This window comes from Rhinoderma darwinii, chromosome 4, assembly GCF_050947455.1.
Source record: "Rhinoderma darwinii isolate aRhiDar2 chromosome 4, aRhiDar2.hap1, whole genome shotgun sequence".
Taxonomy (NCBI): domain Eukaryota; kingdom Metazoa; phylum Chordata; class Amphibia; order Anura; family Rhinodermatidae; genus Rhinoderma; species Rhinoderma darwinii.
Genome location: NC_134690.1, coordinates 2,169,097 through 2,195,663, shown reverse-complemented (window position 1 = coordinate 2,195,663; position 26,567 = coordinate 2,169,097). Strand labels below are relative to the sequence as shown.

Sequence of the window (26,567 nt, the reverse complement as noted above, 5' to 3'; positions counted from 1 at the left end):
AAAAAAACTATAAAGTGTAGGCGTTGGTGGTATAGTGGTGAGCATAGCTGCCTTCCAAGCAGTTGACCCGGGTTCGATTCCCGGCCAACGCATGAAATAGGTATTTTTTTTTTGTTTTAAGCTTTTTGTGAACAAACCCTGCAAATCCTTCTGCTGATCTTGCATTGTTTGTACTAATTTAGCTGAAACGTAGAACGCAGAAAAAGTAGAGATGCTTTGTAGGTGTTGGTGTTATATTGATTTGTAAAGGTGCCTTCCAAAACGGTAACCCTGCTTCATGTTCTGGCAATCGCTACTTGTGATTTTTAAAACTTTTGTAAAACTCTCTGCAAACCCTTGTGCTCATTTTCCAATTTTGGAACCCGTGGCAAAAGTAAAATAATTTCTTGTATTTTGTGTTTTTTAATCTTTTTGTGAACACTTACTGCATTCAATTATACTGATCTTTCATTCATGACACGCTATTAAGCAGTAACTGCCGGAGAAAATACACAAAAAAAACTATAAAGTGTAGGCGTTGGTGGTATAGTGGTGAGCATAGCTGCCTTCCAAGCAGTTGACCCGGGTTCGATTCCCGGCCAACGCATGAAATAGGTATTTTTTTTTTGTTTTAAGCTTTTTGTGAACAAACTCTGCAAATCCTTCTGCTGATCTTGCATTGTTTGTACTAATTTAGCTGAAACGTAGAACGCAGAAAAAGTAGAGATGCTTTGTAGGTGTTGGTGTTATATTGATTTGTAAAGGTGCCTTCCAAAACGGTAACCCTGCTTCATGTTCTGGCAATCGCTACTTGTGATTTTTAAAACTTTTGTAAAACTCTCTGCAAACCCTTGTGCTCATTTTCCAATTTTGGAACCCGTGGCAAAAGTAAAATAATTTCTTGTATTTTGTGTTTTTTAATCTTTTTGTGAACACTTACTGCATTCAATTATACTGATCTTTCATTCATGACACGCTATTAAGCAGTAACTGCCGGAGAAAATACACAAAAAAAACTATAAAGTGTAGGCGTTGGTGGTATAGTGGTGAGCATAGCTGCCTTCCAAGCAGTTGACCCGGGTTCGATTCCCGGCCAGCGCATGAAATAGGTATTTTTTTTTGTTTTAAGCTTTTTGTGAACAAACTCTGCAAATCCTTCTGCTGATCTTGCATTGTTTGTACTAATTTAGCTGAAACGTAGAACGCAGAAAAAGTAGAGATGCTTTGTAGGTGTTGGTGTTATATTGATTTGTAAAGGTGCCTTCCAAAACGGTAACCCTGCTTCATGTTCTGGCAATCGCTACTTGTGATTTTTAAAACTTTTGTAAAACTCTCTGCAAACCCTTGTGCTCATTTTCCAATTTTGGAACCCGTGGCAAAAGTAAAATAATTTCTTGTATTTTGTGTTTTTTAATCTTTTTGTGAACACTTACTGCATTCAATTATACTGATCTTTCATTCATGACACGCTATTAAGCAGTAACTGCCGGAGAAAATACACAAAAAAAACTATAAAGTGTAGGCGTTGGTGGTATAGTGGTGAGCATAGCTGCCTTCCAAGCAGTTGACCCGGGTTCGATTCCCGGCCAACGCATGAAATAGGTATTTTTTTTTTGTTTTAAGCTTTTTGTGAACAAACTCTGCAAATCCTTCTGCTGATCTTGCATTGTTTGTACTAATTTAGCTGAAACGTAGAACGCAGAAAAAGTAGAGATGCTTTGTAGGTGTTGGTGTTATATTGATTTGTAAAGGTGCCTTCCAAAACGGTAACCCTGCTTCATGTTCTGGCAATCGCTACTTGTGATTTTTAAAACTTTTGTAAAACTCTCTGCAAACCCTTGTGCTCATTTTCCAATTTTGGAACCCGTGGCAAAAGTAAAATAATTTCTTGTATTTTGTGTTTTTTAATCTTTTTGTGAACACTTACTGCATTCAATTATACTGATCTTTCATTCATGACACGCTATTAAGCAGTAACTGCCGGAGAAAATACACAAAAAAAACTATAAAGTGTAGGCGTTGGTGGTATAGTGGTGAGCATAGCTGCCTTCCAAGCAGTTGACCCGGGTTCGATTCCCGGCCAACGCATGAAATAGGTATTTTTTTTTTGTTTTAAGCTTTTTGTGAACAAACCCTGCAAATCCTTCTGCTGATCTTGCATTGTTTGTACTAATTTAGCTGAAACGTAGAACGCAGAAAAAGTAGAGATGCTTTGTAGGTGTTGGTGTTATATTGATTTGTAAAGGTGCCTTCCAAAACGGTAACCCTGCTTCATGTTCTGGCAATCGCTACTTGTGATTTTTAAAACTTTTGTAAAACTCTCTGCAAACCCTTGTGCTCATTTTCCAATTTTGGAACCCGTGGCAAAAGTAAAATAATTTCTTGTATTTTGTGTTTTTTAATCTTTTTGTGAACACTTACTGCATTCAATTATACTGATCTTTCATTCATGACACGCTATTAAGCAGTAACTGCCGGAGAAAATACACAAAAAAAACTATAAAGTGTAGGCGTTGGTGGTATAGTGGTGAGCATAGCTGCCTTCCAAGCAGTTGACCCGGGTTCGATTCCCGGCCAACGCATGAAATAGGTATTTTTTTTTTGTTTTAAGCTTTTTGTGAACAAACTCTGCAAATCCTTCTGCTGATCTTGCATTGTTTGTACTAATTTAGCTGAAACGTAGAACGCAGAAAAAGTAGAGATGCTTTGTAGGTGTTGGTGTTATATTGATTTGTAAAGGTGCCTTCCAAAACGGTAACCCTGCTTCATGTTCTGGCAATCGCTACTTGTGATTTTTAAAACTTTTGTAAAACTCTCTGCAAACCCTTGTGCTCATTTTCCAATTTTGGAACCCGTGGCAAAAGTAAAATAATTTCTTGTATTTTGTGTTTTTTAATCTTTTTGTGAACACTTACTGCATTCAATTATACTGATCTTTCATTCATGACACGCTATTAAGCAGTAACTGCCGGAGAAAATACACAAAAAAAACTATAAAGTGTAGGCGTTGGTGGTATAGTGGTGAGCATAGCTGCCTTCCAAGCAGTTGACCCGGGTTCGATTCCCGGCCAACGCATGAAATAGGTATTTTTTTTTTGTTTTAAGCTTTTTGTGAACAAACCCTGCAAATCCTTCTGCTGATCTTGCATTGTTTGTACTAATTTAGCTGAAACGTAGAACGCAGAAAAAGTAGAGATGCTTTGTAGGTGTTGGTGTTATATTGATTTGTAAAGGTGCCTTCCAAAACGGTAACCCTGCTTCATGTTCTGGCAATCGCTACTTGTGATTTTTAAAACTTTTGTAAAACTCTCTGCAAACCCTTGTGCTCATTTTCCAATTTTGGAACCCGTGGCAAAAGTAAAATAATTTCTTGTATTTTGTGTTTTTTAATCTTTTTGTGAACACTTACTGCATTCAATTATACTGATCTTTCATTCATGACACGCTATTAAGCAGTAACTGCCGGAGAAAATACACAAAAAAAACTATAAAGCGTAGGCGTTGGTGGTATAGTGGTGAGCATAGCTGCCTTCCAAGCAGTTGACCCGGGTTCGATTCCCGGCCAACGCATGAAATAGGTATTTTTTTTTTGTTTTAAGCTTTTTGTGAACAAACTCTGCAAATCCTTCTGCTGATCTTGCATTGTTTGTACTAATTTAGCTGAAACGTAGAACGCAGAAAAAGTAGAGATGCTTTGTAGGTGTTGGTGTTATATTGATTTGTAAAGGTGCCTTCCAAAACGGTAACCCTGCTTCATGTTCTGGCAATCGCTACTTGTGATTTTTAAAACTTTTGTAAAACTCTCTGCAAACCCTTGTGCTCATTTTCCAATTTTGGAACCCGTGGCAAAAGTAAAATAATTTCTTGTATTTTGTGTTTTTTAATCTTTTTGTGAACACTTACTGCATTCAATTATACTGATCTTTCATTCATGACACGCTATTAAGCAGTAACTGCCGGAGAAAATACACAAAAAAAACTATAAAGTGTAGGCGTTGGTGGTATAGTGGTGAGCATAGCTGCCTTCCAAGCAGTTGACCCGGGTTCGATTCCCGGCCAACGCATGAAATAGGTATTTTTTTTTTGTTTTAAGCTTTTTGTGAACAAACCCTGCAAATCCTTCTGCTGATCTTGCATTGTTTGTACTAATTTAGCTGAAACGTAGAACGCAGAAAAAGTAGAGATGCTTTGTAGGTGTTGGTGTTATATTGATTTGTAAAGGTGCCTTCCAAAACGGTAACCCTGCTTCATGTTCTGGCAATCGCTACTTGTGATTTTTAAAACTTTTGTAAAACTCTCTGCAAACCCTTGTGCTCATTTTCCAATTTTGGAACCCGTGGCAAAAGTAAAATAATTTCTTGTATTTTGTGTTTTTTAATCTTTTTGTGAACACTTACTGCATTCAATTATACTGATCTTTCATTCATGACACGCTATTAAGCAGTAACTGCCGGAGAAAATACACAAAAAAAACTATAAAGCGTAGGCGTTGGTGGTATAGTGGTGAGCATAGCTGCCTTCCAAGCAGTTGACCCGGGTTCGATTCCCGGCCAACGCATGAAATAGGTATTTTTTTTTTGTTTTAAGCTTTTTGTGAACAAACTCTGCAAATCCTTCTGCTGATCTTGCATTGTTTGTACTAATTTAGCTGAAACGTAGAACGCAGAAAAAGTAGAGATGCTTTGTAGGTGTTGGTGTTATATTGATTTGTAAAGGTGCCTTCCAAAACGGTAACCCTGCTTCATGTTCTGGCAATCGCTACTTGTGATTTTTAAAACTTTTGTAAAACTCTCTGCAAACCCTTGTGCTCATTTTCCAATTTTGGAACCCGTGGCAAAAGTAAAATAATTTCTTGTATTTTGTGTTTTTTAATCTTTTTGTGAACACTTACTGCATTCAATTATACTGATCTTTCATTCATGACACGCTATTAAGCAGTAACTGCCGGAGAAAATACACAAAAAAAACTATATAGTGGTGAGCATAGCTGCCTTCCAAGCAGTTGACCCGGGTTCGATTCCCGGCCAACGCATGAAATAGGTATTTTTTTTTTGTTTTAAGCTTTTTGTGAACAAACTCTGCAAATCCTTCTGCTGATCTTGCATTGTTTGTACTAATTTAGCTGAAACGTAGAACGCAGAAAAAGTAGAGATGCTTTGTAGGTGTTGGTGTTATATTGATTTGTAAAGGTGCCTTCCAAAACGGTAACCCTGCTTCATGTTCTGGCAATCGCTACTTGTGATTTTTAAAACTTTTGTAAAACTCTCTGCAAACCCTTGTGCTCATTTTCCAATTTTGGAACCCGTGGCAAAAGTAAAATAATTTCTTGTATTTTGTGTTTTTTAATCTTTTTGTGAACACTTACTGCATTCAATTATACTGATCTTTCATTCATGACACGCTATTAAGCAGTAACTGCCGGAGAAAATACACAAAAAAAACTATAAAGCGTAGGCGTTGGTGGTATAGTGGTGAGCATAGCTGCCTTCCAAGCAGTTGACCCGGGTTCGATTCCCGGCCAACGCATGAAATAGGTATTTTTTTTTTGTTTTAAGCTTTTTGTGAACAAACTCTGCAAATCCTTCTGCTGATCTTGCATTGTTTGTACTAATTTAGCTGAAACGTAGAACGCAGAAAAAGTAGAGATGCTTTGTAGGTGTTGGTGTTATATTGATTTGTAAAGGTGCCTTCCAAAACGGTAACCCTGCTTCATGTTCTGGCAATCGCTACTTGTGATTTTTAAAACTTTTGTAAAACTCTCTGCAAACCCTTGTGCTCATTTTCCAATTTTGGAACCCGTGGCAAAAGTAAAATAATTTCTTGTATTTTGTGTTTTTTAATCTTTTTGTGAACACTTACTGCATTCAATTATACTGATCTTTCATTCATGACACGCTATTAAGCAGTAACTGCCGGAGAAAATACACAAAAAAAACTATAAAGTGTAGGCGTTGGTGGTATAGTGGTGAGCATAGCTGCCTTCCAAGCAGTTGACCCGGGTTCGATTCCCGGCCAACGCATGAAATAGGTATTTTTTTTTTGTTTTAAGCTTTTTGTGAACAAACTCTGCAAATCCTTCTGCTGATCTTGCATTGTTTGTACTAATTTAGCTGAAACGTAGAACGCAGAAAAAGTAGAGATGCTTTGTAGGTGTTGGTGTTATATTGATTTGTAAAGGTGCCTTCCAAAACGGTAACCCTGCTTCATGTTCTGGCAATCGCTACTTGTGATTTTTAAAACTTTTGTAAAACTCTCTGCAAACCCTTGTGCTCATTTTCCAATTTTGGAACCCGTGGCAAAAGTAAAATAATTTCTTGTATTTTGTGTTTTTTAATCTTTTTGTGAACACTTACTGCATTCAATTATACTGATCTTTCATTCATGACACGCTATTAAGCAGTAACTGCCGGAGAAAATACACAAAAAAAACTATAAAGTGTAGGCGTTGGTGGTATAGTGGTGAGCATAGCTGCCTTCCAAGCAGTTGACCCGGGTTCGATTCCCGGCCAACGCATGAAATAGGTATTTTTTTTTTGTTTTAAGCTTTTTGTGAACAAACTCTGCAAATCCTTCTGCTGATCTTGCATTGTTTGTACTAATTTAGCTGAAACGTAGAACGCAGAAAAAGTAGAGATGCTTTGTAGGTGTTGGTGTTATATTGATTTGTAAAGGTGCCTTCCAAAACGGTAACCCTGCTTCATGTTCTGGCAATCGCTACTTGTGATTTTTAAAACTTTTGTAAAACTCTCTGCAAACCCTTGTGCTCATTTTCCAATTTTGGAACCCGTGGCAAAAGTAAAATAATTTCTTGTATTTTGTGTTTTTTAATCTTTTTGTGAACACTTACTGCATTCAATTATACTGATCTTTCATTCATGACACGCTATTAAGCAGTAACTGCCGGAGAAAATACACAAAAAAAACTATAAAGTGTAGGCGTTGGTGGTATAGTGGTGAGCATAGCTGCCTTCCAAGCAGTTGACCAGCGTTCAATTCCCGGCCAACGCTTGAAATAGTTTTTTTTTTTTGTTTTAAGCTTTTTGTGAACAAACTCTGCAAATCCTTCTGCTGATCTTGCATTGTTTGTACTAATTTAGCTGAAACGTAGAACGCAGAAAAAGTAGAGATGCTTTGTAGGTGTTGGTGTTATATTGATTTGTAAAGGTGCCTTCCAAAACGGTAACCCTGCTTCATGTTCTGGCAATCGCTACTTGTGATTTTTAAAACTTTTGTAAAACTCTCTGCAAACCCTTGTGCTCATTTTCCAATTTTGGAACCCGTGGCAAAAGTAAAATAATTTCTTGTATTTTGTGTTTTTTAATCTTTTTGTGAACACTTACTGCATTCAATTATACTGATCTTTCATTCATGACACGCTATTAAGCAGTAACTGCCGGAGAAAATACACAAAAAAAACTATAAAGTGTAGGCGTTGGTGGTATAGTGGTGAGCATAGCTGCCTTCCAAGCAGTTGACCAGCGTTCAATTCCCGGCCAACGCTTGAAATAGTTTTTTTTTTTTGTTTTAAGCTTTTTGTGAACAAACTCTGCAAATCCTTCTGCTGATCTTGCATTGTTTGTACTAATTTAGCTGAAACGTAGAACGCAGAAAAAGTAGAGATGCTTTGTAGGTGTTGGTGTTATATTGATTTGTAAAGGTGCCTTCCAAAACGGTAACCCTGCTTCATGTTCTGGCAATCGCTACTTGTGATTTTTAAAACTTTTGTAAAACTCTCTGCAAACCCTTGTGCTCATTTTCCAATTTTGGAACCCGTGGCAAAAGTAAAATAATTTCTTGTATTTTGTGTTTTTTAATCTTTTTGTGAACACTTACTGCATTCAATTATACTGATCTTTCATTCATGACACGCTATTAAGCAGTAACTGCCGGAGAAAATACACAAAAAAAACTATAAAGTGTAGGCGTTGGTGGTATAGTGGTGAGCATAGCTGCCTTCCAAGCAGTTGACCCGGGTTCGATTCCCGGCCAACGCATGAAATAGGTATTTTTTTTTTGTTTTAAGCTTTTTGTGAACAAACCCTGCAAATCCTTCTGCTGATCTTGCATTGTTTGTACTAATTTAGCTGAAACGTAGAACGCAGAAAAAGTAGAGATGCTTTGTAGGTGTTGGTGTTATATTGATTTGTAAAGGTGCCTTCCAAAACGGTAACCCTGCTTCATGTTCTGGCAATCGCTACTTGTGATTTTTAAAACTTTTGTAAAACTCTCTGCAAACCCTTGTGCTCATTTTCCAATTTTGGAACCCGTGGCAAAAGTAAAATAATTTCTTGTATTTTGTGTTTTTTAATCTTTTTGTGAACACTTACTGCATTCAATTATACTGATCTTTCATTCATGACACGCTATTAAGCAGTAACTGCCGGAGAAAATACACAAAAAAAACTATAAAGCGTAGGCGTTGGTGGTATAGTGGTGAGCATAGCTGCCTTCCAAGCAGTTGACCCGGGTTCGATTCCCGGCCAACGCATGAAATAGGTATTTTTTTTTTGTTTTAAGCTTTTTGTGAACAAACTCTGCAAATCCTTCTGCTGATCTTGCATTGTTTGTACTAATTTAGCTGAAACGTAGAACGCAGAAAAAGTAGAGATGCTTTGTAGGTGTTGGTGTTATATTGATTTGTAAAGGTGCCTTCCAAAACGGTAACCCTGCTTCATGTTCTGGCAATCGCTACTTGTGATTTTTAAAACTTTTGTAAAACTCTCTGCAAACCCTTGTGCTCATTTTCCAATTTTGGAACCCGTGGCAAAAGTAAAATAATTTCTTGTATTTTGTGTTTTTTAATCTTTTTGTGAACACTTACTGCATTCAATTATACTGATCTTTCATTCATGACACGCTATTAAGCAGTAACTGCCGGAGAAAATACACAAAAAAAACTATAAAGTGTAGGCGTTGGTGGTATAGTGGTGAGCATAGCTGCCTTCCAAGCAGTTGACCCGGGTTCGATTCCCGGCCAACGCATGAAATAGGTATTTTTTTTTTGTTTTAAGCTTTTTGTGAACAAACTCTGCAAATCCTTCTGCTGATCTTGCATTGTTTGTACTAATTTAGCTGAAACGTAGAACGCAGAAAAAGTAGAGATGCTTTGTAGGTGTTGGTGTTATATTGATTTGTAAAGGTGCCTTCCAAAACGGTAACCCTGCTTCATGTTCTGGCAATCGCTACTTGTGATTTTTAAAACTTTTGTAAAACTCTCTGCAAACCCTTGTGCTCATTTTCCAATTTTGGAACCCGTGGCAAAAGTAAAATAATTTCTTGTATTTTGTGTTTTTTAATCTTTTTGTGAACACTTACTGCATTCAATTATACTGATCTTTCATTCATGACACGCTATTAAGCAGTAACTGCCGGAGAAAATACACAAAAAAAACTATAAAGCGTAGGCGTTGGTGGTATAGTGGTGAGCATAGCTGCCTTCCAAGCAGTTGACCCGGGTTCGATTCCCGGCCAACGCATGAAATAGGTATTTTTTTTTTGTTTTAAGCTTTTTGTGAACAAACTCTGCAAATCCTTCTGCTGATCTTGCATTGTTTGTACTAATTTAGCTGAAACGTAGAACGCAGAAAAAGTAGAGATGCTTTGTAGGTGTTGGTGTTATATTGATTTGTAAAGGTGCCTTCCAAAACGGTAACCCTGCTTCATGTTCTGGCAATCGCTACTTGTGATTTTTAAAACTTTTGTAAAACTCTCTGCAAACCCTTGTGCTCATTTTCCAATTTTGGAACCCGTGGCAAAAGTAAAATAATTTCTTGTATTTTGTGTTTTTTAATCTTTTTGTGAACACTTACTGCATTCAATTATACTGATCTTTCATTCATGACACGCTATTAAGCAGTAACTGCCGGAGAAAATACACAAAAAAAACTATAAAGTGTAGGCGTTGGTGGTATAGTGGTGAGCATAGCTGCCTTCCAAGCAGTTGACCCGGGTTCGATTCCCGGCCAACGCATGAAATAGGTATTTTTTTTTTGTTTTAAGCTTTTTGTGAACAAACTCTGCAAATCCTTCTGCTGATCTTGCATTGTTTGTACTAATTTAGCTGAAACGTAGAACGCAGAAAAAGTAGAGATGCTTTGTAGGTGTTGGTGTTATATTGATTTGTAAAGGTGCCTTCCAAAACGGTAACCCTGCTTCATGTTCTGGCAATCGCTACTTGTGATTTTTAAAACTTTTGTAAAACTCTCTGCAAACCCTTGTGCTCATTTTCCAATTTTGGAACCCGTGGCAAAAGTAAAATAATTTCTTGTATTTTGTGTTTTTTAATCTTTTTGTGAACACTTACTGCATTCAATTATACTGATCTTTCATTCATGACACGCTATTAAGCAGTAAATGCCGGAGAAAATACACAAAAAAAACTATAAAGCGTAGGCGTTGGTGGTATAGTGGTGAGCATAGCTGCCTTCCAAGCAGTTGACCCGGGTTCGATTCCCGGCCAACGCATGAAATAGGTATTTTTTTTTTGTTTTAAGCTTTTTGTGAACAAACTCTGCAAATCCTTCTGCTGATCTTGCATTGTTTGTACTAATTTAGCTGAAACGTAGAACGCAGAAAAAGTAGAGATGCTTTGTAGGTGTTGGTGTTATATTGATTTGTAAAGGTGCCTTCCAAAACGGTAACCCTGCTTCATGTTCTGGCAATCGCTACTTGTGATTTTTAAAACTTTTGTAAAACTCTCTGCAAACCCTTGTGCTCATTTTCCAATTTTGGAACCCGTGGCAAAAGTAAAATAATTTCTTGTATTTTGTGTTTTTTAATCTTTTTGTGAACACTTACTGCATTCAATTATACTGATCTTTCATTCATGACACGCTATTAAGCAGTAACTGCCGGAGAAAATACACAAAAAAAACTATAAAGTGTAGGCGTTGGTGGTATAGTGGTGAGCATAGCTGCCTTCCAAGCAGTTGACCCGGGTTCGATTCCCGGCCAACGCATGAAATAGGTATTTTTTTTTTGTTTTAAGCTTTTTGTGAACAAACTCTGCAAATCCTTCTGCTGATCTTGCATTGTTTGTACTAATTTAGCTGAAACGTAGAACGCAGAAAAAGTAGAGATGCTTTGTAGGTGTTGGTGTTATATTGATTTGTAAAGGTGCCTTCCAAAACGGTAACCCTGCTTCATGTTCTGGCAATCGCTACTTGTGATTTTTAAAACTTTTGTAAAACTCTCTGCAAACCCTTGTGCTCATTTTCCAATTTTGGAACCCGTGGCAAAAGTAAAATAATTTCTTGTATTTTGTGTTTTTTAATCTTTTTGTGAACACTTACTGCATTCAATTATACTGATCTTTCATTCATGACACGCTATTAAGCAGTAACTGCCGGAGAAAATACACAAAAAAAACTATAAAGTGTAGGCGTTGGTGGTATAGTGGTGAGCATAGCTGCCTTCCAAGCAGTTGACCCGGGTTCGATTCCCGGCCAACGCATGAAATAGGTATTTTTTTTTTGTTTTAAGCTTTTTGTGAACAAACTCTGCAAATCCTTCTGCTGATCTTGCATTGTTTGTACTAATTTAGCTGAAACGTAGAACGCAGAAAAAGTAGAGATGCTTTGTAGGTGTTGGTGTTATATTGATTTGTAAAGGTGCCTTCCAAAACGGTAACCCTGCTTCATGTTCTGGCAATCGCTACTTGTGATTTTTAAAACTTTTGTAAAACTCTCTGCAAACCCTTGTGCTCATTTTCCAATTTTGGAACCCGTGGCAAAAGTAAAATAATTTCTTGTATTTTGTGTTTTTTAATCTTTTTGTGAACACTTACTGCATTCAATTATACTGATCTTTCATTCATGACACGCTATTAAGCAGTAACTGCCGGAGAAAATACACAAAAAAAACTATAAAGTGTAGGCGTTGGTGGTATAGTGGTGAGCATAGCTGCCTTCCAAGCAGTTGACCCGGGTTCGATTCCCGGCCAACGCATGAAATAGGTATTTTTTTTTTGTTTTAAGCTTTTTGTGAACAAACTCTGCAAATCCTTCTGCTGATCTTGCATTGTTTGTACTAATTTAGCTGAAACGTAGAACGCAGAAAAAGTAGAGATGCTTTGTAGGTGTTGGTGTTATATTGATTTGTAAAGGTGCCTTCCAAAACGGTAACCCTGCTTCATGTTCTGGCAATCGCTACTTGTGATTTTTAAAACTTTTGTAAAACTCTCTGCAAACCCTTGTGCTCATTTTCCAATTTTGGAACCCGTGGCAAAAGTAAAATAATTTCTTGTATTTTGTGTTTTTTAATCTTTTTGTGAACACTTACTGCATTCAATTATACTGATCTTTCATTCATGACACGCTATTAAGCAGTAACTGCCGGAGAAAATACACAAAAAAAACTATAAAGTGTAGGCGTTGGTGGTATAGTGGTGAGCATAGCTGCCTTCCAAGCAGTTGACCAGCGTTCAATTCCCGGCCAACGCTTGAAATAGTTTTTTTTTTTTGTTTTAAGCTTTTTGTGAACAAACTCTGCAAATCCTTCTGCTGATCTTGCATTGTTTGTACTAATTTAGCTGAAACGTAGAACGCAGAAAAAGTAGAGATGCTTTGTAGGTGTTGGTGTTATATTGATTTGTAAAGGTGCCTTCCAAAACGGTAACCCTGCTTCATGTTCTGGCAATCGCTACTTGTGATTTTTAAAACTTTTGTAAAACTCTCTGCAAACCCTTGTGCTCATTTTCCAATTTTGGAACCCGTGGCAAAAGTAAAATAATTTCTTGTATTTTGTGTTTTTTAATCTTTTTGTGAACACTTACTGCATTCAATTATACTGATCTTTCATTCATGACACGCTATTAAGCAGTAACTGCCGGAGAAAATACACAAAAAAAACTATAAAGTGTAGGCGTTGGTGGTATAGTGGTGAGCATAGCTGCCTTCCAAGCAGTTGACCCGGGTTCGATTCCCGGCCAACGCATGAAATAGGTATTTTTTTTTTGTTTTAAGCTTTTTGTGAACAAACTCTGCAAATCCTTCTGCTGATCTTGCATTGTTTGTACTAATTTAGCTGAAACGTAGAACGCAGAAAAAGTAGAGATGCTTTGTAGGTGTTGGTGTTATATTGATTTGTAAAGGTGCCTTCCAAAACGGTAACCCTGCTTCATGTTCTGGCAATCGCTACTTGTGATTTTTAAAACTTTTGTAAAACTCTCTGCAAACCCTTGTGCTCATTTTCCAATTTTGGAACCCGTGGCAAAAGTAAAATAATTTCTTGTATTTTGTGTTTTTTAATCTTTTTGTGAACACTTACTGCATTCAATTATACTGATCTTTCATTCATGACACGCTATTAAGCAGTAACTGCCGGAGAAAATACACAAAAAAAACTATAAAGTGTAGGCGTTGGTGGTATAGTGGTGAGCATAGCTGCCTTCCAAGCAGTTGACCCGGGTTCGATTCCCGGCCAACGCATGAAATAGGTATTTTTTTTTTGTTTTAAGCTTTTTGTGAACAAACTCTGCAAATCCTTCTGCTGATCTTGCATTGTTTGTACTAATTTAGCTGAAACGTAGAACGCAGAAAAAGTAGAGATGCTTTGTAGGTGTTGGTGTTATATTGATTTGTAAAGGTGCCTTCCAAAACGGTAACCCTGCTTCATGTTCTGGCAATCGCTACTTGTGATTTTTAAAACTTTTGTAAAACTCTCTGCAAACCCTTGTGCTCATTTTCCAATTTTGGAACCCGTGGCAAAAGTAAAATAATTTCTTGTATTTTGTGTTTTTTAATCTTTTTGTGAACACTTACTGCATTCAATTATACTGATCTTTCATTCATGACACGCTATTAAGCAGTAACTGCCGGAGAAAATACACAAAAAAAACTATAAAGTGTAGGCGTTGGTGGTATAGTGGTGAGCATAGCTGCCTTCCAAGCAGTTGACCAGCGTTCAATTCCCGGCCAACGCTTGAAATAGTTTTTTTTTTTTGTTTTAAGCTTTTTGTGAACAAACTCTGCAAATCCTTCTGCTGATCTTGCATTGTTTGTACTAATTTAGCTGAAACGTAGAACGCAGAAAAAGTAGAGATGCTTTGTAGGTGTTGGTGTTATATTGATTTGTAAAGGTGCCTTCCAAAACGGTAACCCTGCTTCATGTTCTGGCAATCGCTACTTGTGATTTTTAAAACTTTTGTAAAACTCTCTGCAAACCCTTGTGCTCATTTTCCAATTTTGGAACCCGTGGCAAAAGTAAAATAATTTCTTGTATTTTGTGTTTTTTAATCTTTTTGTGAACACTTACTGCATTCAATTATACTGATCTTTCATTCATGACACGCTATTAAGCAGTAACTGCCGGAGAAAATACACAAAAAAAACTATAAAGTGTAGGCGTTGGTGGTATAGTGGTGAGCATAGCTGCCTTCCAAGCAGTTGACCCGGGTTCGATTCCCGGCCAACGCATGAAATAGGTATTTTTTTTTTGTTTTAAGCTTTTTGTGAACAAACTCTGCAAATCCTTCTGCTGATCTTGCATTGTTTGTACTAATTTAGCTGAAACGTAGAACGCAGAAAAAGTAGAGATGCTTTGTAGGTGTTGGTGTTATATTGATTTGTAAAGGTGCCTTCCAAAACGGTAACCCTGCTTCATGTTCTGGCAATCGCTACTTGTGATTTTTAAAACTTTTGTAAAACTCTCTGCAAACCCTTGTGCTCATTTTCCAATTTTGGAACCCGTGGCAAAAGTAAAATAATTTCTTGTATTTTGTGTTTTTTAATCTTTTTGTGAACACTTACTGCATTCAATTATACTGATCTTTCATTCATGACACGCTATTAAGCAGTAACTGCCGGAGAAAATACACAAAAAAAACTATAAAGTGTAGGCGTTGGTGGTATAGTGGTGAGCATATCTGCCTTCCAAGCAGTTGACCAGCGTTCAATTCCCGGCCAACGCTTGAAATAGTTTTTTTTTTTTTGTTTTAAGCTTTTTGTGAACAAACTCTGCAAATCCTTCTGCTGATCTTGCATTGTTTGTACTAATTTAGCTGAAACGTAGAACGCAGAAAAAGTAGAGATGCTTTGTAGGTGTTGGTGTTATATTGATTTGTAAAGGTGCCTTCCAAAACGGTAACCCTGCTTCATGTTCTGGCAATCGCTACTTGTGATTTTTAAAACTTTTGTAAAACTCTCTGCAAACCCTTGTGCTCATTTTCCAATTTTGGAACCCGTGGCAAAAGTAAAATAATTTCTTGTATTTTGTGTTTTTTAATCTTTTTGTGAACACTTACTGCATTCAATTATACTGATCTTTCATTCATGACACGCTATTAAGCAGTAACTGCCGGAGAAAATACACAAAAAAAACTATAAAGTGTAGGCGTTGGTGGTATAGTGGTGAGCATAGCTGCCTTCCAAGCAGTTGACCCGGGTTCGATTCCCGGCCAACGCATGAAATAGGTATTTTTTTTTTGTTTTAAGCTTTTTGTGAACAAACTCTGCAAATCCTTCTGCTGATCTTGCATTGTTTGTACTAATTTAGCTGAAACGTAGAACGCAGAAAAAGTAGAGATGCTTTGTAGGTGTTGGTGTTATATTGATTTGTAAAGGTGCCTTCCAAAACGGTAACCCTGCTTCATGTTCTGGCAATCGCTACTTGTGATTTTTAAAACTTTTGTAAAACTCTCTGCAAACCCTTGTGCTCATTTTCCAATTTTGGAACCCGTGGCAAAAGTAAAATAATTTCTTGTATTTTGTGTTTTTTAATCTTTTTGTGAACACTTACTGCATTCAATTATACTGATCTTTCATTCATGACACGCTATTAAGCAGTAACTGCCGGAGAAAATACACAAAAAAAACTATAAAGTGTAGGCGTTGGTGGTATAGTGGTGAGCATAGCTGCCTTCCAAGCAGTTGACCCGGGTTCGATTCCCGGCCAACGCATGAAATAGGTATTTTTTTTTTGTTTTAAGCTTTTTGTGAACAAACTCTGCAAATCCTTCTGCTGATCTTGCATTGTTTGTACTAATTTAGCTGAAACGTAGAACGCAGAAAAAGTAGAGATGCTTTGTAGGTGTTGGTGTTATATTGATTTGTAAAGGTGCCTTCCAAAACGGTAACCCTGCTTCATGTTCTGGCAATCGCTACTTGTGATTTTTAAAACTTTTGTAAAACTCTCTGCAAACCCTTGTGCTCATTTTCCAATTTTGGAACCCGTGGCAAAAGTAAAATAATTTCTTGTATTTTGTGTTTTTTAATCTTTTTGTGAACACTTACTGCATTCAATTATACTGATCTTTCATTCATGACACGCTATTAAGCAGTAACTGCCGGAGAAAATACACAAAAAAAACTATAAAGTGTAGGCGTTGGTGGTATAGTGGTGAGCATAGCTGCCTTCCAAGCAGTTGACCCGGGTTCGATTCCCGGCCAACGCATGAAATAGGTATTTTTTTTTTGTTTTAAGCTTTTTGTGAACAAACTCTGCAAATCCTTCTGCTGATCTTGCATTGTTTGTACTAATTTAGCTGAAACGTAGAACGCAGAAAAAGTAGAGATGCTTTGTAGGTGTTGGTGTTATATTGATTTGTAAAGGTGCCTTCCAAAACGGTAACCCTGCTTCATGTTCTGGCAATCGCTACTTGTGATTTTTAAAACTTTTGTAAAACTCTCTGCAAACCCTTGTGCTCATTTTCCAATTTTGGAACCCGTGGCAAAAGTAAAATAATTTCTTGTATTTTGTGTTTTTTAATCTTTTTGTGAACACTTACTGCATTCAATTATACTGATCTTTCATTCATGACACGCTATTAAGCAGTAACTGCCGGAGAAAATACACAAAAAAAACTATAAAGTGTAGGCGTTGGTGGTATAGTGGTGAGCATAGCTGCCTTCCAAGCAGTTGACCCGGGTTCGATTCCCGGCCAACGCATGAAATAGGTATTTTTTTTTTGTTTTAAGCTTTTTGTGAACAAACTCTGCAAATCCTTCTGCTGATCTTGCATTGTTTGTACTAATTTAGCTGAAACGTAGAACGCAGAAAAAGTAGAGATGCTTTGTAGGTGTTGGTGTTATATTGATTTGTAAAGGTGCCTTCCAAAACGGTAACCCTGCTTCATGTTCTGGCAATCGCTACTTGTGATTTTTAAAACTTTTGTAAAACTCTCTGCAAACCCTTGTGCTCATTTTCCAATTTTGGAACCCGTGGCAAAAGTAAAATAATTTCTTGTATTTTGTGTTTTTTAATCTTTTTGTGAACACTTACTGCATTCAATTATACTGATCTTTCATTCATGACACGCTATTAAGCAGTAACTGCCGGAGAAAATACACAAAAAAAACTATAAAGTGTAGGCGTTGGTGGTATAGTGGTGAGCATAGCTGCCTTCCAAGCAGTTGACCAGCGTTCAATTCCCGGCCAACGCTTGAAATAGTTTTTTTTTTTTGTTTTAAGCTTTTTGTGAACAAACTCTGCAAATCCTTCTGCTGATCTTGCATTGTTTGTACTAATTTAGCTGAAACGTAGAACGCAGAAAAAGTAGAGATGCTTTGTAGGTGTTGGTGTTATATTGATTTGTAAAGGTGCCTTCCAAAACGGTAACCCTGCTTCATGTTCTGGCAATCGCTACTTGTGATTTTTAAAACTTTTGTAAAACTCTCTGCAAACCCTTGTGCTCATTTTCCAATTTTGGAACCCGTGGCAAAAGTAAAATAATTTCTTGTATTTTGTGTTTTTTAATCTTTTTGTGAACACTTACTGCATTCAATTATACTGATCTTTCATTCATGACACGCTATTAAGCAGTAACTGCCGGAGAAAATACACAAAAAAAACTATAAAGTGTAGGCGTTGGTGGTATAGTGGTGAGCATAGCTGCCTTCCAAGCAGTTGACCCGGGTTCGATTCCCGGCCAACGCATGAAATAGGTATTTTTTTTTTGTTTTAAGCTTTTTGTGAACAAACTCTGCAAATCCTTCTGCTGATCTTGCATTGTTTGTACTAATTTAGCTGAAACGTAGAACGCAGAAAAAGTAGAGATGCTTTGTAGGTGTTGGTGTTATATTGATTTGTAAAGGTGCCTTCCAAAACGGTAACCCTGCTTCATGTTCTGGCAATCGCTACTTGTGATTTTTAAAACTTTTGTAAAACTCTCTGCAAACCCTTGTGCTCATTTTCCAATTTTGGAACCCGTGGCAAAAGTAAAATAATTTCTTGTATTTTGTGTTTTTTAATCTTTTTGTGAACACTTACTGCATTCAATTATACTGATCTTTCATTCATGACACGCTATTAAGCAGTAACTGCCGGAGAAAATACACAAAAAAAACTATAAAGTGTAGGCGTTGGTGGTATAGTGGTGAGCATAGCTGCCTTCCAAGCAGTTGACCAGCATTCAATTCCCGGCCAACGCTTGAAATAGTTTTTTTTTTTTTGTTTTAAGCTTTTTGTGAACAAACTCTGCAAATCCTTCTGCTGATCTTGCATTGTTTGTACTAATTTAGCTGAAACGTAGAACGCAGAAAAAGTAGAGATGCTTTGTAGGTGTTGGTGTTATATTGATTTGTAAAGGTGCCTTCCAAAACGGTAACCCTGCTTCATGTTCTGGCAATCGCTACTTGTGATTTTTAAAACTTTTGTAAAACTCTCTGCAAACCCTTGTGCTCATTTTCCAATTTTGGAACCCGTGGCAAAAGTAAAATAATTTCTTGTATTTTGTGTTTTTTAATCTTTTTGTGAACACTTACTGCATTCAATTATACTGATCTTTCATTCATGACACGCTATTAAGCAGTAACTGCCGGAGAAAATACACAAAAAAAACTATAAAGCGTAGGCGTTGGTGGTATAGTGGTGAGCATAGCTGCCTTCCAAGCAGTTGACCCGGGTTCGATTCCCGGCCAACGCATGAAATAGGTATTTTTTTTTTGTTTTAAGCTTTTTGTGAACAAACTCTGCAAATCCTTCTGCTGATCTTGCATTGTTTGTACTAATTTAGCTGAAACGTAGAACGCAGAAAAAGTAGAGATGCTTTGTAGGTGTTGGTGTTATATTGATTTGTAAAGGTGCCTTCCAAAACGGTAACCCTGCTTCATGTTCTGGCAATCGCTACTTGTGATTTTTAAAACTTTTGTAAAACTCTCTGCAAACCCTTGTGCTCATTTTCCAATTTTGGAACCCGTGGCAAAAGTAAAATAATTTCTTGTATTTTGTGTTTTTTAATCTTTTTGTGAACACTTACTGCATTCAATTATACTGATCTTTCATTCATGACACGCTATTAAGCAGTAACTGCCGGAGAAAATACACAAAAAAAACTATAAAGTGTAGGCGTTGGTGGTATAGTGGTGAGCATAGCTGCCTTCCAAGCAGTTGACCCGGGTTCGATTCCCGGCCAACGCATGAAATAGGTATTTTTTTTTTGTTTTAAGCTTTTTGTGAACAAACTCTGCAAATCCTTCTGCTGATCTTGCATTGTTTGTACTAATTTAGCTGAAACGTAGAACGCAGAAAAAGTAGAGATGCTTTGTAGGTGTTGGTGTTATATTGATTTGTAAAGGTGCCTTCCAAAACGGTAACCCTGCTTCATGTTCTGGCAATCGCTACTTGTGATTTTTAAAACTTTTGTAAAACTCTCTGCAAACCCTTGTGCTCATTTTCCAATTTTGGAACCCGTGGCAAAAGTAAAATAATTTCTTGTATTTTGTGTTTTTTAATCTTTTTGTGAACACTTACTGCATTCAATTATACTGATCTTTCATTCATGACACGCTATTAAGCAGTAACTGCCGGAGAAAATACAAAAAAAAAACTATAAAGTGTAGGCGTTGGTGGTATAGTGGTGAGCATAGCTGCCTTCCAAGCAGTTGACCCGGGTTCGATTCCCGGCCAACGCATGAAATAGGTATTTTTTTTTTGTTTTAAGCTTTTTGTGAACAAACTCTGCAAATCCTTCTGCTGATCTTGCATTGTTTGTACTAATTTAGCTGAAACGTAGAACGCAGAAAAAGTAGAGATGCTTTGTAGGTGTTGGTGTTATATTGATTTGTAAAGGTGCCTTCCAAAACGGTAACCCTGCTTCATGTTCTGGCAATCGCTACTTGTGATTTTTAAAACTTTTGTAAAACTCTCTGCAAACCCTTGTGCTCATTTTCCAATTTTGGAACCCGTGGCAAAAGTAAAATAATTTCTTGTATTTTGTGTTTTTTAATCTTTTTGTGAACACTTACTGCATTCAATTATACTGATCTTTCATTCATGACACGCTATTAAGCAGTAACTGCCGGAGAAAATACACAAAAAAAACTATAAAGTGTAGGCGTTGGTGGTATAGTGGTGAGCATAGCTGCCTTCCAAGCAGTTGACCAGCGTTCAATTCCCGGCCAACGCTTGAAATAGTTATTTTTTTTTGTTTTAAGCTTTTTGTGAACAAACTCTGCAAATCCTTCTGCTGATCTTGCATTGTTTGTACTAATTTAGCTGAAACGTAGAACGCAGAAAAAGTAGAGATGCTTTGTAGGTGTTGGTGTTATATTGATTTGTAAAGGTGCCTTCCAAAACGGTAACCCTGCTTCATGTTCTGGCAATCGCTACTTGTGATTTTTAAAACTTTTGTAAAACTCTCTGCAAACCCTTGTGCTCATTTTCCAATTTTGGAACCCGTGGCAAAAGTAAAATAATTTCTTGTATTTTGTGTTTTTTAATCTTTTTGTGAACACTTACTGCATTCAATTATACTGATCTTTCATTCATGACACGCTATTAAGCAGTAACTGCCGGAGAAAATACACAAAAAAAACTATAAAGTGTAGGCGTTGGTGGTATAGTGGTGAGCATAGCTGCCTTCCAAGCAGTTGACCCGGGTTCGATTCCCGGCCAACGCATGAAATAGGTATTTTTTTTTTGTTTTAAGCTTTTTGTGAACAAACTCTGCAAATCCTTCTGCTGATCTTGCATTGTTTGTACTAATTTAGCTGAAACGTAGAACGCAGAAAAAGTAGAGATGCTTTGTAGGTGTTGGTGTTATATTGATTTGTAAAGGTGCCTTCCAAAACGGTAACCCTGCTTCATGTTCTGGCAATCGCTACTTGTGATTTTTAAAACTTTTGTAAAACTCTCTGCAAACCCTTGTGCTCATTTTCCAATTTTGGAACCCGTGGCAAAAGTAAAATAATTTCTTGTATTTTGTGTTTTTTAATCTTTTTGTGAACACTTACTGCATTCAATTATACTGATCTTTCATTCATGACACGCTATTAAGCAGTAACTGCCGGAGAAAATACACAAAAAAAACTATAAAGTGTAGGCGTTGGTGGTATAGTGGTGAGCATAGCTGCCTTCCAAGCAGTTGACCAGCATTCAATTCCCGGCCAACGCTTGAAATAGTTTTTTTTTTTTTGTTTTAAGCTTTTTGTGAACAAACTCTGCAAATCCTTCTGCTGATCTTGCATTGTTTGTACTAATTTAGCTGAAACGTAGAACGCAGAAAAAGTAGAGATGCTTTGTAGGTGTTGGTGTTATATTGATTTGTAAAGGTGCCTTCCAAAACGGTAACCCTGCTTCATGTTCTGGCAATCGCTACTTGTGATTTTTAAAACTTTTGTAAAACTCTCTGCAAACCCTTGTGCTCATTTTCCAATTTTGGAACCCGTGGCAAAAGTAAAATAATTTCTTGTATTTTGTGTTTTTTAATCTTTTTGTGAACACTTACTGCATTCAATTATACTGATCTTTCATTCATGACACGCTATTAAGCAGTAACTGCCGGAGAAGTTACACAAAAAAAACTATAAAGTGTAGGCGTTGGTGGTATAGTGGTGAGCATAGCTGCCTTCCAAGCAGTTGACCCGGGTTCGATTCCCGGCCAACGCATGAAATAGGTATTTTTTTTTTGTTTTAAGCTTTTTGTGAACAAACCCTGCAAATCCTTCTGCTGATCTTGCATTGTTTGTACTAATTTAGCTGAAACGTAGAACGCAGAAAAAGTAGAGATGCTTTGTAGGTGTTGGTGTTATATTGATTTGTAAAGGTGCCTTCCAAAACGGTAACCCTGCTTCATGTTCTGGCAATCGCTACTTGTGATTTTTAAAACTTTTGTAAAACTCTCTGCAAACCCTTGTGCTCATTTTCCAATTTTGGAACCCGTGGCAAAAGTAAAATAATTTCTTGTATTTTGTGTTTTTTAATCTTTTTGTGAACACTTACTGCATTCAATTATACTGATCTTTCATTCATGACACGCTATTAAGCAGTAACTGCCGGAGAAGTTACACAAAAAAAACTATAAAGTGTAGGCGTTGGTGGTATAGTGGTGAGCATAGCTGCCTTCCAAGCAGTTGACCCGGGTTCGATTCCCGGCCAACGCATGAAATAGGTATTTTTTTTTTGTTTTAAGCTTTTTGTGAACAAACCCTGCAAATCCTTCTGCTGATCTTGCATTGTTTGTACTAATTTAGCTGAAACGTAGAACGCAGAAAAAGTAGAGATGCTTTGTAGGTGTTGGTGTTATATTGATTTGTAAAGGTGCCTTCCAAAACGGTAACCCTGCTTCATGTTCTGGCAATCGCTACTTGTGATTTTTAAAACTTTTGTAAAACTCTCTGCAAACCCTTGTGCTCATTTTCCAATTTTGGAACCCGTGGCAAAAGTAAAATAATTTCTTGTATTTTGTGTTTTTTAATCTTTTTGTGAACACTTACTGCATTCAATTATACTGATCTTTCATTCATGACACGCTATTAAGCAGTAACTGCCGGAGAAAATACACAAAAAAAACTATAAAGTGTAGGCGTTGGTGGTATAGTGGTGAGCATAGCTGCCTTCCAAGCAGTTGACCAGCATTCAATTCCCGGCCAACGCTTGAAATAGTTTTTTTTTTTTTGTTTTAAGCTTTTTGTGAACAAACTCTGCAAATCCTTCTGCTGATCTTGCATTGTTTGTACTAATTTAGCTGAAACGTAGAACGCAGAAAAAGTAGAGATGCTTTGTAGGTGTTGGTGTTATATTGATTTGTAAAGGTGCCTTCCAAAACGGTAACCCTGCTTCATGTTCTGGCAATCGCTACTTGTGATTTTTAAAACTTTTGTAAAACTCTCTGCAAACCCTTGTGCTCATTTTCCAATTTTGGAACCCGTGGCAAAAGTAAAATAATTTCTTGTATTTTGTGTTTTTTAATCTTTTTGTGAACACTTACTGCATTCAATTATACTGATCTTTCATTCATGACACGCTATTAAGCAGTAACTGCCGGAGAAGTTACACAAAAAAAACTATAAAGTGTAGGCGTTGGTGGTATAGTGGTGAGCATAGCTGCCTTCCAAGCAGTTGACCCGGGTTCGATTCCCGGCCAACGCATGAAATAGGTATTTTTTTTTTGTTTTAAGCTTTTTGTGAACAAACCCTGCAAATCCTTCTGCTGATCTTGCATTGTTTGTACTAATTTAGCTGAAACGTAGAACGCAGAAAAAGTAGAGATGCTTTGTAGGTGTTGGTGTTATATTGATTTGTAAAGGTGCCTTCCAAAACGGTAACCCTGCTTCATGTTCTGGCAATCGCTACTTGTGATTTTTAAAACTTTTGTAAAACTCTCTGCAAACCCTTGTGCTCATTTTCCAATTTTGGAACCCGTGGCAAAAGTAAAATAATTTCTTGTATTTTGTGTTTTTTAATCTTTTTGTGAACACTTACTGCATTCAATTATACTGATCTTTCATTCATGACACGCTATTAAGCAGTAACTGCCGGAGAAAATACACAAAAAAAACTATAAAGTGTAGGCGTTGGTGGTATAGTGGTGAGCATAGCTGCCTTCCAAGCAGTTGACCAGCATTCAATTCCCGGCCAACGCTTGAAATAGTTTTTTTTTTTTTGTTTTAAGCTTTTTGTGAACAAACTCTGCAAATCCTTCTGCTGATCTTGCATTGTTTGTACTAATTTAGCTGAAACGTAGAACGCAGAAAAAGTAGAGATGCTTTGTAGGTGTTGGTGTTATATTGATTTGTAAAGGTGCCTTCCAAAACGGTAACCCTGCTTCATGTTCTGGCAATCGCTACTTGTGATTTTTAAAACTTTTGTAAAACTCTCTGCAAACCCTTGTGCTCATTTTCCAATTTTGGAACCCGTGGCAAAAGTAAAATAATTTCTTGTATTTTGTGTTTTTTAATCTTTTTGTGAACACTTACTGCATTCAATTATACTGATCTTTCATTCATGACACGCTATTAAGCAGTAACTGCCGGAGAAGTTACACAAAAAAAACTATAAAGTGTAGGCGTTGGTGGTATAGTGGTGAGCATAGCTGCCTTCCAAGCAGTTGACCCGGGTTCGATTCCCGGCCAACGCATGAAATAGGTATTTTTTTTTTGTTTTAAGCTTTTTGTGAACAAACCCTGCAAATCCTTCTGCTGATCTTGCATTGTTTGTACTAATTTAGCTGAAACGTAGAACGCAGAAAAAGTAGAGATGCTTTGTAGGTGTTGGTGTTATATTGATTTGTAAAGGTGCCTTCCAAAACGGTAACCCTGCTTCATGTTCTGGCAATCGCTACTTGTGATTTTTAAAACTTTTGTAAAACTCTCTGCAAACCCTTGTGCTCATTTTCCAATTTTGGAACCCGTGGCAAAAGTAAAATAATTTCTTGTATTTTGTGTTTTTTAATCTTTTTGTGAACACTTACTGCATTCAATTATACTGATCTTTCATTCATGACACGCTATTAAGCAGTAACTGCCGGAGAAAATACACAAAAAAAACTATAAAGCGTAGGCGTTGGTGGTATAGTGGTGAGCATAGCTGCCTTCCAAGCAGTTGACTCGGGTTCGATTCCCGGCCAACGCATGAAATAGGTATTTTTTTTTTGTTTTAAGCTTTTTGTGAACAAACTCTGCAAATCCTTCTGCTGATCTTGCATTGTTTGTACTAATTTAGCTGAAACGTAGAACGCAGAAAAAGTAGAGATGCTTTGTAGGTGTTGGTGTTATATTGATTTGTAAAGGTGCCTTCCAAAACGGTAACCCTGCTTCATGTTCTGGCAATCGCTACTTGTGATTTTTAAAACTTTTGTAAAACTCTCTGCAAACCCTTGTGCTCATTTTCCAATTTTGGAACCCGTGGCAAAAGTAAAATAATTTCTTGTATTTTGTGTTTTTTAATCTTTTTGTGAACACTTACTGCATTCAATTATACTGATCTTTCATTCATGACACGCTATTAAGCAGTAACTGCCGGAGAAAATACACAAAAAAAACTATAAAGTGTAGGCGTTGGTGGTATAGTGGTGAGCATAGCTGCCTTCCAAGCAGTTGACCCGGGTTCGATTCCCGGCCAACGCATGAAATAGGTATTTTTTTTTTGTTTTAAGCTTTTTGTGAACAAACTCTGCAAATCCTTCTGCTGATCTTGCATTGTTTGTACTAATTTAGCTGAAACGTAGAACGCAGAAAAAGTAGAGATGCTTTGTAGGTGTTGGTGTTATATTGATTTGTAAAGGTGCCTTCCAAAACGGTAACCCTGCTTCATGTTCTGGCAATCGCTACTTGTGATTTTTAAAACTTTTGTAAAACTCTCTGCAAACCCTTGTGCTCATTTTCCAATTTTGGAACCCGTGGCAAAAGTAAAATAATTTCTTGTATTTTGTGTTTTTTAATCTCTTTGTGAACACTTACTGCATTCAATTATACTGATCTTTCATTCATGACACGCTATTAAGCAGTAACTGCCGGAGAAAATACACAAAAAAAACTATAAAGTGTAGGCGTTGGTGGTATAGTGGTGAGCATAGCTGCCTTCCAAGCAGTTGACCAGCGTTCAATTCCCGGCCAACGCTTGAAATAGTTTTTTTTTTTTGTTTTAAGCTTTTTGTGAACAAACTCTGCAAATCCTTCTGCTGATCTTGCATTGTTTGTACTAATTTAGCTGAAACGTAGAACGCAGAAAAAGTAGAGATGCTTTGTAGGTGTTGGTGTTATATTGATTTGTAAAGGTGCCTTCCAAAACGGTAACCCTGCTTCATGTTCTGGCAATCGCTACTTGTGAATTTTAAAACTTTTGTAAAACTCTCTGCAAACCCTTGTGCTCATTTTCCAATTTTGGAACCCGTGGCAAAAGTAAAATAATTTCTTGTATTTTGTGTTTTTTAATCTTTTTGTGAACACTTACTGCATTCAATTATACTGATCTTTCATTCATGACACGCTATTAAGCAGTAACTGCCGGAGAAAATACACAAAAAAAACTATAAAGTGTAGGCGTTGGTGGTATAGTGGTGAGCATAGCTGCCTTCCAAGCAGTTGACCCGGGTTCGATTCCCGGCCAACGCATGAAATAGGTATTTTTTTTTTGTTTTAAGCTTTTTGTGAACAAACTCTGCAAATCCTTCTGCTGATCTTGCATTGTTTGTACTAATTTAGCTGAAACGTAGAACGCAGAAAAAGTAGAGATGCTTTGTAGGTGTTGGTGTTATATTGATTTGTAAAGGTGCCTTCCAAAACGGTAACCCTGCTTCATGTTCTGGCAATCGCTACTTGTGATTTTTAAAACTTTTGTAAAACTCTCTGCAAACCCTTGTGCTCATTTTCCAAATTTGGAACCCGTGGCAAAAGTAAAATAATTTCTTGTATTTTGTGTTTTTTAATCTTTTT

The 26,567-nt window shown here is 37.0% G+C and overlaps 40 non-coding genes across 40 annotated transcripts; all 40 read left to right on the top strand.

The window, feature by feature from the left end:
- The first annotated feature begins 20 nt into the window (after nt 1–20).
- Nucleotides 21–92, top strand: TRNAG-UCC (transfer RNA glycine (anticodon UCC)). Its single transcript has one exon. It is a non-coding gene; the product is annotated as a tRNA-Gly (tRNA).
- A 422-nt stretch (nt 93–514) lies between these two features.
- Nucleotides 515–586, top strand: TRNAG-UCC (transfer RNA glycine (anticodon UCC)). Its single transcript has one exon. It is a non-coding gene; the product is annotated as a tRNA-Gly (tRNA).
- A 422-nt stretch (nt 587–1,008) lies between these two features.
- Nucleotides 1,009–1,080, top strand: TRNAG-UCC (transfer RNA glycine (anticodon UCC)). Its single transcript has one exon. It is a non-coding gene; the product is annotated as a tRNA-Gly (tRNA).
- Nucleotides 1,081–1,501: 421 nt separating this feature from the next.
- On the top strand, nt 1,502–1,573 carry TRNAG-UCC (transfer RNA glycine (anticodon UCC)). Its single transcript has one exon. It is a non-coding gene; the product is annotated as a tRNA-Gly (tRNA).
- Nucleotides 1,574–1,995: 422 nt separating this feature from the next.
- Nucleotides 1,996–2,067, top strand: TRNAG-UCC (transfer RNA glycine (anticodon UCC)). The gene has a single exon. It is a non-coding gene; the product is annotated as a tRNA-Gly (tRNA).
- A 422-nt stretch (nt 2,068–2,489) lies between these two features.
- TRNAG-UCC (transfer RNA glycine (anticodon UCC)) lies at nt 2,490–2,561 on the top strand. Its single transcript has one exon. It is a non-coding gene; the product is annotated as a tRNA-Gly (tRNA).
- A 422-nt stretch (nt 2,562–2,983) lies between these two features.
- TRNAG-UCC (transfer RNA glycine (anticodon UCC)) lies at nt 2,984–3,055 on the top strand. Its single transcript has one exon. It is a non-coding gene; the product is annotated as a tRNA-Gly (tRNA).
- A 422-nt stretch (nt 3,056–3,477) lies between these two features.
- TRNAG-UCC (transfer RNA glycine (anticodon UCC)) lies at nt 3,478–3,549 on the top strand. Its single transcript has one exon. It is a non-coding gene; the product is annotated as a tRNA-Gly (tRNA).
- A 422-nt stretch (nt 3,550–3,971) lies between these two features.
- On the top strand, nt 3,972–4,043 carry TRNAG-UCC (transfer RNA glycine (anticodon UCC)). The gene has a single exon. It is a non-coding gene; the product is annotated as a tRNA-Gly (tRNA).
- Nucleotides 4,044–4,465: 422 nt separating this feature from the next.
- Nucleotides 4,466–4,537, top strand: TRNAG-UCC (transfer RNA glycine (anticodon UCC)). The gene has a single exon. It is a non-coding gene; the product is annotated as a tRNA-Gly (tRNA).
- An 896-nt stretch (nt 4,538–5,433) lies between these two features.
- On the top strand, nt 5,434–5,505 carry TRNAG-UCC (transfer RNA glycine (anticodon UCC)). Its single transcript has one exon. It is a non-coding gene; the product is annotated as a tRNA-Gly (tRNA).
- A 422-nt stretch (nt 5,506–5,927) lies between these two features.
- Nucleotides 5,928–5,999, top strand: TRNAG-UCC (transfer RNA glycine (anticodon UCC)). Its single transcript has one exon. It is a non-coding gene; the product is annotated as a tRNA-Gly (tRNA).
- Nucleotides 6,000–6,421: 422 nt separating this feature from the next.
- On the top strand, nt 6,422–6,493 carry TRNAG-UCC (transfer RNA glycine (anticodon UCC)). Its single transcript has one exon. It is a non-coding gene; the product is annotated as a tRNA-Gly (tRNA).
- Nucleotides 6,494–7,901: 1,408 nt separating this feature from the next.
- On the top strand, nt 7,902–7,973 carry TRNAG-UCC (transfer RNA glycine (anticodon UCC)). Its single transcript has one exon. It is a non-coding gene; the product is annotated as a tRNA-Gly (tRNA).
- Nucleotides 7,974–8,395: 422 nt separating this feature from the next.
- TRNAG-UCC (transfer RNA glycine (anticodon UCC)) lies at nt 8,396–8,467 on the top strand. The gene has a single exon. It is a non-coding gene; the product is annotated as a tRNA-Gly (tRNA).
- A 422-nt stretch (nt 8,468–8,889) lies between these two features.
- On the top strand, nt 8,890–8,961 carry TRNAG-UCC (transfer RNA glycine (anticodon UCC)). The gene has a single exon. It is a non-coding gene; the product is annotated as a tRNA-Gly (tRNA).
- Nucleotides 8,962–9,383: 422 nt separating this feature from the next.
- TRNAG-UCC (transfer RNA glycine (anticodon UCC)) lies at nt 9,384–9,455 on the top strand. Its single transcript has one exon. It is a non-coding gene; the product is annotated as a tRNA-Gly (tRNA).
- A 422-nt stretch (nt 9,456–9,877) lies between these two features.
- TRNAG-UCC (transfer RNA glycine (anticodon UCC)) lies at nt 9,878–9,949 on the top strand. Its single transcript has one exon. It is a non-coding gene; the product is annotated as a tRNA-Gly (tRNA).
- A 422-nt stretch (nt 9,950–10,371) lies between these two features.
- TRNAG-UCC (transfer RNA glycine (anticodon UCC)) lies at nt 10,372–10,443 on the top strand. The gene has a single exon. It is a non-coding gene; the product is annotated as a tRNA-Gly (tRNA).
- Nucleotides 10,444–10,865: 422 nt separating this feature from the next.
- Nucleotides 10,866–10,937, top strand: TRNAG-UCC (transfer RNA glycine (anticodon UCC)). Its single transcript has one exon. It is a non-coding gene; the product is annotated as a tRNA-Gly (tRNA).
- A 422-nt stretch (nt 10,938–11,359) lies between these two features.
- Nucleotides 11,360–11,431, top strand: TRNAG-UCC (transfer RNA glycine (anticodon UCC)). Its single transcript has one exon. It is a non-coding gene; the product is annotated as a tRNA-Gly (tRNA).
- A 422-nt stretch (nt 11,432–11,853) lies between these two features.
- TRNAG-UCC (transfer RNA glycine (anticodon UCC)) lies at nt 11,854–11,925 on the top strand. Its single transcript has one exon. It is a non-coding gene; the product is annotated as a tRNA-Gly (tRNA).
- A 915-nt stretch (nt 11,926–12,840) lies between these two features.
- On the top strand, nt 12,841–12,912 carry TRNAG-UCC (transfer RNA glycine (anticodon UCC)). The gene has a single exon. It is a non-coding gene; the product is annotated as a tRNA-Gly (tRNA).
- Nucleotides 12,913–13,334: 422 nt separating this feature from the next.
- TRNAG-UCC (transfer RNA glycine (anticodon UCC)) lies at nt 13,335–13,406 on the top strand. Its single transcript has one exon. It is a non-coding gene; the product is annotated as a tRNA-Gly (tRNA).
- Nucleotides 13,407–14,321: 915 nt separating this feature from the next.
- TRNAG-UCC (transfer RNA glycine (anticodon UCC)) lies at nt 14,322–14,393 on the top strand. Its single transcript has one exon. It is a non-coding gene; the product is annotated as a tRNA-Gly (tRNA).
- Nucleotides 14,394–15,309: 916 nt separating this feature from the next.
- On the top strand, nt 15,310–15,381 carry TRNAG-UCC (transfer RNA glycine (anticodon UCC)). The gene has a single exon. It is a non-coding gene; the product is annotated as a tRNA-Gly (tRNA).
- A 422-nt stretch (nt 15,382–15,803) lies between these two features.
- On the top strand, nt 15,804–15,875 carry TRNAG-UCC (transfer RNA glycine (anticodon UCC)). The gene has a single exon. It is a non-coding gene; the product is annotated as a tRNA-Gly (tRNA).
- A 422-nt stretch (nt 15,876–16,297) lies between these two features.
- Nucleotides 16,298–16,369, top strand: TRNAG-UCC (transfer RNA glycine (anticodon UCC)). The gene has a single exon. It is a non-coding gene; the product is annotated as a tRNA-Gly (tRNA).
- A 422-nt stretch (nt 16,370–16,791) lies between these two features.
- On the top strand, nt 16,792–16,863 carry TRNAG-UCC (transfer RNA glycine (anticodon UCC)). The gene has a single exon. It is a non-coding gene; the product is annotated as a tRNA-Gly (tRNA).
- A 915-nt stretch (nt 16,864–17,778) lies between these two features.
- Nucleotides 17,779–17,850, top strand: TRNAG-UCC (transfer RNA glycine (anticodon UCC)). Its single transcript has one exon. It is a non-coding gene; the product is annotated as a tRNA-Gly (tRNA).
- Nucleotides 17,851–18,766: 916 nt separating this feature from the next.
- TRNAG-UCC (transfer RNA glycine (anticodon UCC)) lies at nt 18,767–18,838 on the top strand. Its single transcript has one exon. It is a non-coding gene; the product is annotated as a tRNA-Gly (tRNA).
- Nucleotides 18,839–19,260: 422 nt separating this feature from the next.
- Nucleotides 19,261–19,332, top strand: TRNAG-UCC (transfer RNA glycine (anticodon UCC)). The gene has a single exon. It is a non-coding gene; the product is annotated as a tRNA-Gly (tRNA).
- A 422-nt stretch (nt 19,333–19,754) lies between these two features.
- TRNAG-UCC (transfer RNA glycine (anticodon UCC)) lies at nt 19,755–19,826 on the top strand. The gene has a single exon. It is a non-coding gene; the product is annotated as a tRNA-Gly (tRNA).
- A 915-nt stretch (nt 19,827–20,741) lies between these two features.
- Nucleotides 20,742–20,813, top strand: TRNAG-UCC (transfer RNA glycine (anticodon UCC)). Its single transcript has one exon. It is a non-coding gene; the product is annotated as a tRNA-Gly (tRNA).
- A 916-nt stretch (nt 20,814–21,729) lies between these two features.
- Nucleotides 21,730–21,801, top strand: TRNAG-UCC (transfer RNA glycine (anticodon UCC)). The gene has a single exon. It is a non-coding gene; the product is annotated as a tRNA-Gly (tRNA).
- Nucleotides 21,802–22,223: 422 nt separating this feature from the next.
- On the top strand, nt 22,224–22,295 carry TRNAG-UCC (transfer RNA glycine (anticodon UCC)). Its single transcript has one exon. It is a non-coding gene; the product is annotated as a tRNA-Gly (tRNA).
- A 916-nt stretch (nt 22,296–23,211) lies between these two features.
- TRNAG-UCC (transfer RNA glycine (anticodon UCC)) lies at nt 23,212–23,283 on the top strand. The gene has a single exon. It is a non-coding gene; the product is annotated as a tRNA-Gly (tRNA).
- A 916-nt stretch (nt 23,284–24,199) lies between these two features.
- TRNAG-UCC (transfer RNA glycine (anticodon UCC)) lies at nt 24,200–24,271 on the top strand. The gene has a single exon. It is a non-coding gene; the product is annotated as a tRNA-Gly (tRNA).
- A 916-nt stretch (nt 24,272–25,187) lies between these two features.
- Nucleotides 25,188–25,259, top strand: TRNAG-UCC (transfer RNA glycine (anticodon UCC)). The gene has a single exon. It is a non-coding gene; the product is annotated as a tRNA-Gly (tRNA).
- Nucleotides 25,260–26,174: 915 nt separating this feature from the next.
- TRNAG-UCC (transfer RNA glycine (anticodon UCC)) lies at nt 26,175–26,246 on the top strand. Its single transcript has one exon. It is a non-coding gene; the product is annotated as a tRNA-Gly (tRNA).
- The last annotated feature ends 321 nt before the right edge of the window (nt 26,247–26,567 follow it).